This window comes from Hermetia illucens, chromosome 3 (assembly GCF_905115235.1).
Source record: "Hermetia illucens chromosome 3, iHerIll2.2.curated.20191125, whole genome shotgun sequence".
NCBI classification, from domain to species: Eukaryota; Metazoa; Arthropoda; class Insecta; order Diptera; family Stratiomyidae; genus Hermetia; species Hermetia illucens.
The window spans coordinates 69,816,368-69,827,216 of record NC_051851.1 but is presented as its reverse complement, the minus strand read 5'-3'; the positions used below and the strand labels follow the sequence as shown (position 1 = coordinate 69,827,216).

General features: G+C 44.5%; 1 protein-coding gene across 1 annotated transcript in view; it reads right to left on the bottom strand.

Annotated features, from left to right (window-relative positions):
• Positions 1-1,555: 1,555 nt before the first annotated feature.
• Positions 1,556-10,849, bottom strand: part of LOC119652617 (probable maleylacetoacetate isomerase 2) — a 47,381-nt gene continuing 38,087 nt past the window's right edge. Inside the window, exon 4 of the mRNA XM_038056858.1 lies at positions 1,556-1,791. The gene's annotated coding sequence lies outside the window, so the exon portion shown is untranslated. The remainder of the gene's footprint in view (positions 1,792-10,849) is intronic.

The following is a 10,849-nucleotide window of genomic DNA, read 5'->3' as shown; positions in this document are numbered from 1 at the left end:
GGGAAAAGTCTGTGATTCCCTGGATTTTAGTATAAGCGGAAGTAGCAAATCTGCTGAAAATGCAGCAGAAGCAATCAATAACTTTGCGGAGAAACCGTCAAGCCCAGCGGCTTTCTTTTTTGAGTGTATTCATGTCCGAAATCATTTCTGATCTACTTGGATGAACAGTCCGCGCCAGCACCGACTAGCCATTTTATCAGCAAAAAACCGAATTTTACCGGATGTTATATGGTTTAGAACCATGATGAAGTATTCCTTTCACTTTTTTAGCTACTCGTCAACGTCGCAATTCTCCATCCGCATTAGATGGTGTCCATTCCGTACATTCGCCATTGACAAAATTGCTGTTTACAAATCAAGGATTGATTGAGTGGTTTCTTCTCAATCGTTATCCGTGAAGCGTTATTATCATCATCATTATTCTCATCGTCGTTCCCGTTTTCTTCGATTTGGCAAAAGTCTTCAAGAAATCGATGTTAAGAACATCAGCTACCAGGGTATCGTCGTCAATCTAGACACAGTCCAGTAGCTGACAACGATCGACATTATGTCTAGTTCTTCATAGATTGTCAATTTTTTTTTGCTTTATTCTCTTTGATATCTGCCAGGCGTTGGAAAAAAAGCAATGACAAATAGTCATTGTCATCCCACTCAAATTACTCCAAACTTTTGACACAATTTTTGTTTGAAATTGAGGGAGTCCAGAGTCAATTGGAAAGAAACTTTCCCCCACTTTACTGAACACAGGCCCCTTTTTGGGTTGTGACCCAGAGTTTAAAAAACACAGATGATTGCGTTTTCGTCCAGTGCAGAGACAATTCATCAGAGCTACCCCATCTCTGCTGCTTCCAGAGTGGAGGTGAGCTCCTGCCGAGTTGCCTCTGCCCTGAACGAAACAGTGGTCATCTGAGTTCTTTAAAACAATTTCTAGTTATGGACTTAAATCTTTTTGATTCTCCAAAAGTTCCAGAACTGTTTTTAAACTTCGTGGGTGGGTAATTTATTCGTCGATAACAATGAAAACACATCCCGAAATTAGAGAGCTCTAATTACGATCATCAGCGGATTAAGACCGCGTAAATTTGTTATTTTTGCCTTAAATTATTCAAAAAATCACAAATTTATCTGAAATATGACTAACATAATGTCCCAATTTGATTGAATTCCAATTAATTCTTCCCACAAAAAAAAACTACCCGAAAATTCTTCTAATGTGGTTTCCTCAATATATGAGCGGACAGGGATGCCAACATTTCCCAGAACGAAATTCCAATTAAAATTTGATTTTATCTTTTATGAATTTCAGGTATTACCGCAAAAAAGAACCTTTTATAACAATTTGTAAGTCACTGAACTCACCCAGCATGTTTTGGCAGAAAATCTCGGATGCCGAATGTACTGCGAATAGTTTATTCGGATGTCTTTGTATTCCTTGCCAAGTAAAAAGCTGCTTATTCCGGTCTGTTAATCTTTTCTCTCATAAGGCGGCAAGGATATTCTAATTCTTAGCAGACTTATTCAATCCAAGGGTTCAGATAAATCAGAAAGACGCAAGAAAACGCAAAGTATTATTATTCCCAGTAAAACCAAATTATTTGTTTGACATTTGAAATGTTAGTTAAACCAAATTCAGTCAGCTATAATATAGCATATTATGGTCAGCATGTGGTACAGGTACTTTCTTATACATACCTATGGATGAAACCTGCTTAATGTGTTTGCAAATTTTTCACCCTGCTCGAATTAGACAGTACACTTCCTTTCGCTTATACCTACGCTTGCATATACCACCTGTGAAGAGTAAACTATAATTAAACCTTTGTAAACTAATTTCTGTGTTTCATTGTAACATTTGTACACCAAGGCATGCTCACTCGTATTATCTAAATGACCGTGCATCAGCGCTAAGTATCCGTACTAGTGTATTCAACGTAATGCCAATACGCAAGGCACTGAGCGTCTGCTTACATCTAGCCTGGGCTATCTAATTGTGTAAGACCGTGAGATACAATCAACCTATTGCGGAAAATGCAGGACGATGGAAGCTAATTAACAGTCTGTAGAGCCTCTAACGACAGGGTACTTAGACGCGCCAGCGAAAGACGCAGCGTATTAGCAATAATAGCTCGAATGTACTTAGAGAACCACTAGACACGACCTGTATCTGTACTCGTGCATAATCTGCGGAAGATACATAGACATTATGAAGCTATTACAGCGGAATAGTGTTGTTTTGATGCACACTCGAAATACGCCGACCACTTTTCAATGGAGATGCACAAATGTAGGTCAGAGTGGTCGCTTCGAAAGAGTCCCATTTATTGTTTGCGTTATAAAATCGCATTGCGTAAAACAGATGACAGATACTCGACTATAGATGCATACATAGGTATGTGCATTTTCAGATACTCATGTTCCAAACAAAATTACCTCGAAGAGAAAGCAGGAGACACTGACTGTGCGCAATTTTCCCCTTGGAGCTCAGAACTGTCCGGATCTGTATGAGTTAGTAAGAATACTTCAAATTGGTTCCCCTCCACTTTATCGTTTCCTTCCTTCCTGTATGGGAATCACGGAAATGGTAACGGTGCGGGCTCAAAGAGAGAAAGTATCTGAGGGGATTGGAGAAAACGATTCCGGGCTTTCGACGTCACGGATACCTGTTACGTCACTGAAAATATCCTAGTCTAATGGGGGAGTAGATGGGAAATAGGTTTGAGAGAAGTATTGTGTTCATATCTTCATACGTCGATAATTCATTTTAGATTTTTTGATGGCTGTCGAATTGAATTATTGATTTTTTGAAAAATCTCTGAATGGTCTGGATTCGTTAAAATTTGAAATAGATCCTTAGTGCGCTTGAGGGAAATTGTAGGATTTGTCTGTGTGATAAGGGGGAGAGTAATTGAATGAGACCTTGGAACAAGCACCCGTAATAGCGTAAAAACCTGGCAATTGTATGGTTACGTTTTATAACATTATTCACTGATTTGAAGGGTGTGATTCTCAAACAGAGTATCTATGCAGGTAATATAGTGCCACAAACCAAATCTCTATGTTTTTAGTTTGATTGAAATTAAGATCATTGGAGAAGACATTTGACGGATGCAAACTTACAAAACAGTTTTGTAATGAAGAAGCCAAACATACTTCAAACTACTGATGCATTCATTCTCTAAAAGGCTGCTTCAACAGATGGTTCAGGCGCCACGATTTCGGTGTGGGTATAAGGTAGAGGAGAGGCAAAGGCTCTGAGCATTCATTCGATTCTCCTAACGGAATATCCCGAATTCGTTTATTAATCACAAGATTGCCGTTAGTGGATAGAGTGCCACCTGGTGCAGTTGGAGCAAATTAGCACCAAAAATATAATATCTGATGCGTTCATGGACGGGGCACTCACTTAGAAAATGTTCCTTGCATCTGCTTATTACATGATGGACACGGACCATTTTGAAGTATCCCTACTCTTAACTTATGTCCAGCTGTAGTGAACTACAACTACATACATACATATGTACATACTAGTCAGAATACCCACAGTACTCCTGCAAATCTTCTAGCTTTTCGGCAGGAAGAATTTTTCAGCATATTTGTTTGGTTCAGATTGGAAAAATTTTGTGTGTCGAGTAGTACAAAGGCTCTGCCAACTGCCATTATGGGAGGCTTGTTTTTGAGTTTTTGAGAGCAACATTAGTCAATGTATCTGACACCGCAATTACTGGCCCCTGGCATCTGGATAATTGAACCCTCTTTTGCTAGGGCATCCGAGATGTCATTTTCCTCTACACCACAATGACACAATGAACACCAGATTAGTTCCACCGCATTCAATCTAAAAATGCAGTTCAATCGATTTCTACATTCTTGAACATTTTTGAATTGACCAAAAGAGTGCTCAATGTCCTCATTGCAGTTTAAATCACGCTGTAGATTGTAATCCGTCCCTTCTTCAACTGCTCGTCAATCATTCTGGTTACCTCCCATAGGATCGCATAAACTTCATCCTAAGAGACCGTTGCATATTCTCCCAAGGGAAGAGCCCCCTTCTCGTTTTATTCGAGAGGTAGGCTCCTGCTCCAGAACCCTGCTCTGTTTTTCAGACATTATTGGTGTAGAAAATATCAGTATCTCTAGTTTACTCCTTACTGGCATTAGAGTTATCTATATTATATCTATATGGTTGCCTCTAAAAACGCTCCTGGTCTAGAATAACTTCCAGATATTTCATTAAATTTCCTCATTTTTGTTGGTATTTTATTTGGATTTACTGAAAATCCATCCCTGGGGCATCAGTTATCAATCAAATCAAGCGCACGCTGTATATTTTTACACATCGATCCGAGATTCCGACTAACGGCTAGCACAAGCACGGCATCCACATAAGCTTGAGCGTGTATTGGGAGATCTTGCGGTTTCCATAGTAGTGAGTCGACCAACATACCCTACAGAAGTGGCGATAGCAGATCTCCTTGGGGGCAACTTTTCTTCACTTCCGCTGTTAGGTAGCGATCAACATACACTTTAGCACGCAGCATTATTTGCGTTAGCATAGCATAAACCCAACTAATTTTCATCAACATCATGCTCTTTGGGAAACAAAGCCCTGAAGCTATATAGTATCATCGAGCTTTTAGAAGGCCGCACAGTCAAACGCCCTTTCAATCTCCACAAACACCCCCATTTGACTCTGTGTATGAGCCCCTTAGTAAAATCCGAATAATAATCCCGAACGAGCGCAATGCTAACCACAGGAAGGCACACAAGAAACGCGATGATATGGGCATGCGGAAGGCAAGTCATACAAGAAAACAGTGACATTCCCGAGAGCACACTTTGGAAAGGCAAAAGTCAACGAAGCCCATATCTGTAGCTGCTGCGCCTCCTACTTGAAACCTTCGCGAAACTGGGCCCTGTACACAGAAGGTTGGGCTGGAGTGTCGATCTGACTTACCTGAATACCCTGTTTGCAAAAGGAATGGTCTGCTGTAGGTGTGAACACTACACCCACAGTGACCACGACCCCATTTTTCGACATTAGAAACGAAGAATGCGACAGTCACGACCCGAATAGAAGTGAAAAAAAAACCGAAAAGCTGGCTGGTCCACTGGATTTTTTGAGGAGAGAACATTCTTGGCGGCTTCAGAACAAGGTCACGACTCGAAAGAAATGGTGAAAAAGTGAGTGATCTATGTCAGCGTGTAACTCAAACATATGACTTGACAATAGCATGACGGCGTTTTCACCGCAGTAGGAAACAAAACTACTGGTGCAAGTAGGAAATCTCGCTGTTGAGATCACCACGCCCCCGCGGCTCTTGTCCAAAAGATTTGCAATCCTTTTTCCATAACATGAAGAAAATGGAGCTCAGCCAACAGTCCAACAGGAAAGGTTTTCTCGATCCACTAGCGGGACTGAACTACAAGTTATCTGTGTACGAACTGAAGATAAAAAGGCTCCGAGATTGGACAGCATTCCGAACAAAGCCCTGAATTAAGCTGTTTGAATAAGGCTCACATGATTCATAAGCACATTTGAATTTTGTGACATTGGTTCTGCCACCGAAGCCCTGAAAACCACCTAGCCCACCCCCTTCATATCACTCTCCTTGTCTCTCAGACAAACAGAAAATGTTGGAAACGGTGATATACAGCACAATAGTCTAAGGGAGCCGTGTGCCGGAATTGGGACGTATGTACAGGGGTTGAAATCTCTGGTCACGTTGAACACGTTTTTCGTGTGGGTAGCGAGTGGCGACTTCAGCTTCGGCACTTGAGCAGACGCAACAACACCTCTTGTAGGGCAGCATCTGCGGCAATGTCCAAGGCATTGACGAAAACGACCAGGAACGCATCTTGCTGATTTAATGCTTCGTAGTTTTAAAAGGGACGAAGTAATCCGGCGGGAATGTTTCGTATGCGGCTCAGGACGGTAAGCTCCAAGAATTGACTGATGATGGACGGCCTTGAACAAAAAACAACGGTTAAAGTTTAACATGCCCACGAATCTTCTCAGATCCTTCGCCGTTTTCGAAAGCAGGGAGCACGAAATCGTTTGCATTTTGCGTGGTCCGGTTGAATGCTTTCAGGAGTAATTAGGTAGCCGAGGAATTTCACCTGCGATTATAAGAACTTTCATTTCTCAACGTTAAGTATTAGGCTGGTTTCAAACAGAGGTTACAGAATGAGCTCGAGTTGCGCCAAATACTCAGACTCCAAGGAGAACGCGATCAGAACAACATCCAGATGAACGAAACAAAAGTGGAGTTACAGGGGTTTGGTGCTATGCAATGACTAACTCCAAGGTGGCACTCTGCCTAAGAGTACGCAAAGAGTAGATGAGTACAGTGGAGTATCGGACTGAAATCGTCTCAACATCTACACATCTGTAATTACTACAAGGTCTCCATTCGCCAATGGATTTAGAAACCATGTGAAGTTGCGAAAATCAGCAATTGTCTGAAGGTCTACAAATACCGTGTTTAAGAAGGTCTTCTTTGCGTCCAACAGCGAGCTTACTGCTGAGGGAGGCTACGTTCGGTAGTGATATTGCGGTAAAAGGGGTGAATACGTGGGTCGGCAACGTCTTCAAAAAAGATAGAAACAGCGTTTCGAGTGCAGGTTGAGATTGATTTCAACGCAACTCCTCTTCCTCCTCTACGTAGAGCACTCTAAATGCAGAGATTATATGATTTTAGTTACTTGTACGACGCCAGATCACAGAACTATGTTTAAATATGTTACTAATAAAGGATTTAAATATTACAATGAAAGGTCAAAAGAACTTCAAGGAAAACTGAAGTTCAGTTTAAGTCCATTTATTCCAGTTACATAATTGATGATAAGAGGTTTCCCAAATCGTGCTGATAATAGGTCTATCTCGCAAACTCAAAATAGAAGAACAGAGAATGTGTTGTGTGAATAACATATTGATTGACTTTTTCAGATCTTTGGGGATTGAAAGGATGCACGCTAATGCAAAAGTATGGGTATTAGATTCAGGGGAATCACAATTATAATAAATGACACACGGGTAAGCATAAACAAATTACGAAAAAAAATGATTGGAGAAAAAAAAAGTAAAGGAAGTGGCTGAATTAGATTCTGGTAGATTAAGAAAAGCACTGCACGTACTGCAAGAAATCAGTCCAACTGAGCGATACTGCCGTGAGAAAAGTGGTTCAAATTACTCAGTGGGTCACAGAAGCATATTATGTCACTACACTACCCAAAATCCATCCGCTCACCAGTAAGCGTCCTATCTACTATTCGGATAGTTAATGCAAGGTAACTCTACCAGAGATGCAAAGAGGCACAGAGAAAAAGCGGTAGGGTCGAACGAGAGGATGCATATAAACTCCTCCGAAGCAACTTAAAACACAATACGGAGGGACAAGAGGAAGTGTTTGAAACAGCTATAGGGTACCTACTTAGTTTATTAGGTTGTGTGGAGTTGCCAAATCTCCCATCAGGCGCGTCCCTTCGTGCGGATAAGGGAATGCTCGGCGAATGTGTCATGGCCATGCACATGCACGCATCCGGAGATGTGCGTGTATGGACATGTTTATGCGCAGGCCGGGTAGGTGGGAAGTAAACGCCCACCCGTGGATAAAAATTGGCTATGGGAAGGATACCCAGAAATAAAACCAAACATGGAGGAGCAGAAGAAGAATGAAGTTACGGTGCAGGGCTTCGGAAACCCAGTGCCGGCGGTTTTTGGGAGTGAGCAAGCGGGCTCCCGGCCGCCGATATCCAACGACCGCAGTGCCTCAGTAGTGGGAACCTTGGCACTACTACTAGCACTATGGCATCTAATGTTACAAGCGTACGGGAGGAACTTGAACTGGCTCCAGTGATGGATCCGTTCAGAAGGAGCTCGATTTTTTGCAGATCCCCTCCCACACGCGCACAAGTCCCCACGATCGTTACCCCCAGTGGGAAGCATATAGCGGGAGTCTTCGATGAGGAAGAATCGCTGACGCCGATTCACCCGAGCGATGTTTTGGGCAATGATCAGTCTGGAGCTGCCTTTACTGCCCTCGGTAAAAAGATCATGGAGCTGTGTGAGTTTATAAAGGAGCGCAGGAACATTCACCAAAATATAAGGGCCATGATAAGAGGCATCCGTTTGACGTCCGGCAAGGCCCAGGATGAACGAGTAGGGAAGTCGCCGATTGGAAAAGTGAATCAGGCAACTCAAGTAACGCCGGTTCAAAACACAAAAGGGGAGAAACCGGGGAAGAGGCTGCGCGAGAAGCTGAATGACTCAACAGGCCAGCAAACCCCGAAAAGAAAAAAGGACTCAACTCCCAAAAAGGCGGAGTTCATGAAAAGTACGTCTGAAGCTACCAGGGAAAATACTGCAGTGGCTACCTCGAGAAAAGGGATCGAACCTTCAAAGGCGGATGCGGAAGCTTGGAGGAAGGTAGAACCGCGGAAAAGAAATTATCGGAGGAAGATTAGACCGGAGGTGATTTTCATTTCCAAACGAGGCGAAGGGTCATACGCCGACATTCTCAGGAAAGTGAAGGCAGACCCCGAACTCACCAATTTGGGAGACAACGTCAGCCGTATTAGACGGTCGCAGAAGGGAGATCTTATGTTGGAACTTAAGAAATCCAAGGATGTAACCGGACAAATTCTTGAGCCAAACCGGGAAGACTTTAGGACAGGAAACCAACATAAGAGCTAGCAGGCCGGAGATCACTATAATCTGCAAAGATATAGATGAAATCACGACGAAGGAGGAGGTTCGCGAAGCGTTAGAGAAACAGTTCGATCTTGCCGGACTACAAGAGTCAGCGGTGAAAACGCTAAGGAAAGCTTATGGGGGAACACAAACCGCCATCATCAGCCTACCAGTGGAAAACGCACTCAAACTGTTAGCAGCAGGGAGAGTGAGAATATGCTGGGTAATGTGTCGCCTTAGGGAACAGGTGGCGTTAAAACGGTGCTTTAGATGCCTTGGCTTTGGTCACATTGCGAAGTCATGCACTAACCCAAATGATAGGTAAAAGCAATGCAGGAGATGCGGAGTGGAAGGCCACATCAGCAAGGACTGCGGAGCTGACCCAAATTGTCTACTGTGCAAAGGAAAGGAGGGTGTGGACCATCGGCACATTGCAGGCAGCAGCAGGTGCCCGGACTACAGGAGAGCCCTTAGCACAAATCGCAGATGAGGTTAATACAAATCAACCTCAACTACTGCGAGGCGGCGCAGGATCTACTCACGCAAACCATCCGCGAGAAAAACGTCGATGTGGCCATACTAAGTGAACCATACCGAAACCGAGGTGGTAGCGTTTGGGTCAAAGACCAAATGGGCCAAGCAGCGCTGTGGACTTGTGGAGAACAAGCCTTCCAGGAAATAATGGAGCACCCGGAGGAGGGCTTCATCAGAGCGAAGGTGAAGGGCATCCACATCTACAGCTGCTATGCCCCACCCAGCGCTACACTCGTCGAGTATGAGCGGATGCTTGCTGCTCTTGTTTTGGATGGTAGAGGACGTTGGCCGAACATAATAGGAGGCGATTTCAATGCGTGGGCTCTTGAATGGGGCAGCCGGATAACTAATGTCAGGGGACGTGTTCTCCTCGAAGCATTCGCGGAGTTGGACGTGGTACTGGCGAATGTTGGGTCTTCGTACACTTTCCGGGGAAGGGGCCTGGGGTCTATAGTGGACCTGACATACGTGAGTGCCACTTTAGCCAGTAGAATCGCTTGGCATGTCAGTGAGGACTATACTCACAGCGACCACCAGGCAATCTGCATAGAGATCAAGGGCGGATCGAGCTCGAAAAAGAGTTTTCGCAAAATGCCGGGTGGTATGCTTGGCTGGACAGTGAAAGCGTTCGAGGGGGACACGTTTTCCGCGGTGCTCAAATCCGACATATCCCTGAATGGTACGGCTGGAGAGAAAGCCACCCAGATCACTCGATGGGTGACGGAAGCATGCAATGCTACTATGCCCAGAAGGCGATTGCTCCCCAGTAGGCAACCCAACTACTGGTGGAACAATGAAATCGGAAGTTTGCGAGCCGCATGTTTTCGGGCAAGGAGGCTTTGCCAGAGGCTCAGGGGAAAACCCGGTGGCGACGGTCGAGAGGAGGCACACAAGCAATTGCGTGGCCGGCTAAAGGAAGCCATTCGGAGGAGCAAAAAAAACTGCTTTAAACAGCTGTGCGACCATGCCGACATAAACCCTTGGGGCGAGGCTTACAGAGTGGTGATGAAATGGCTGCGGAAATCACCCCAGGTGACCTGTGCGCGCCTCCTGAAACAGATTGTTACCACTCTGTTCCCTCACTACGAAAATAGGGGAAGGCAAGTTTTTGTCCAGCCAAATGACGGCATAATACCGCCTGTAACTGTGGAGGAGCTGCGGGAAATATGTGGTAGGTTCGGTGATAACAAGGCCCCAGGTTTGGATGGCATCCCCAAACGAGCTTTGAAACTGGCAGTGAAGACTAGGCCCGACCTTTTCGCCAACACCTTCGAGGCGTACCTAAAAGAAGGAATATTCCCTGCCCAGTGGAAAAAGCAAAAGTTGGTGTTGCTTCCGAAACCCGGCAAGCAACCTGGAAACCCAGCGTCGGATCGTCCTATCTGCCTGTTGGATACAATGGGGAAGATGATGGAGAGAGCCATCTACAACAGACTCCTGCCCATCGTCGAAGCCAGCAATGGTTTGTCGGAACGCCAGTTTGGTTTCCGACGCGCCCACTCTACGGTGGACGCAATTGGCATGGTGGTAAACCTGGCAAAAGGTGCACTGATTTCTGGCGGCTGCTGTGCCGTGGTGGCGTTGGATGTCAAAAACGCATTCAACTCGGCCAACTGGAATAGAATT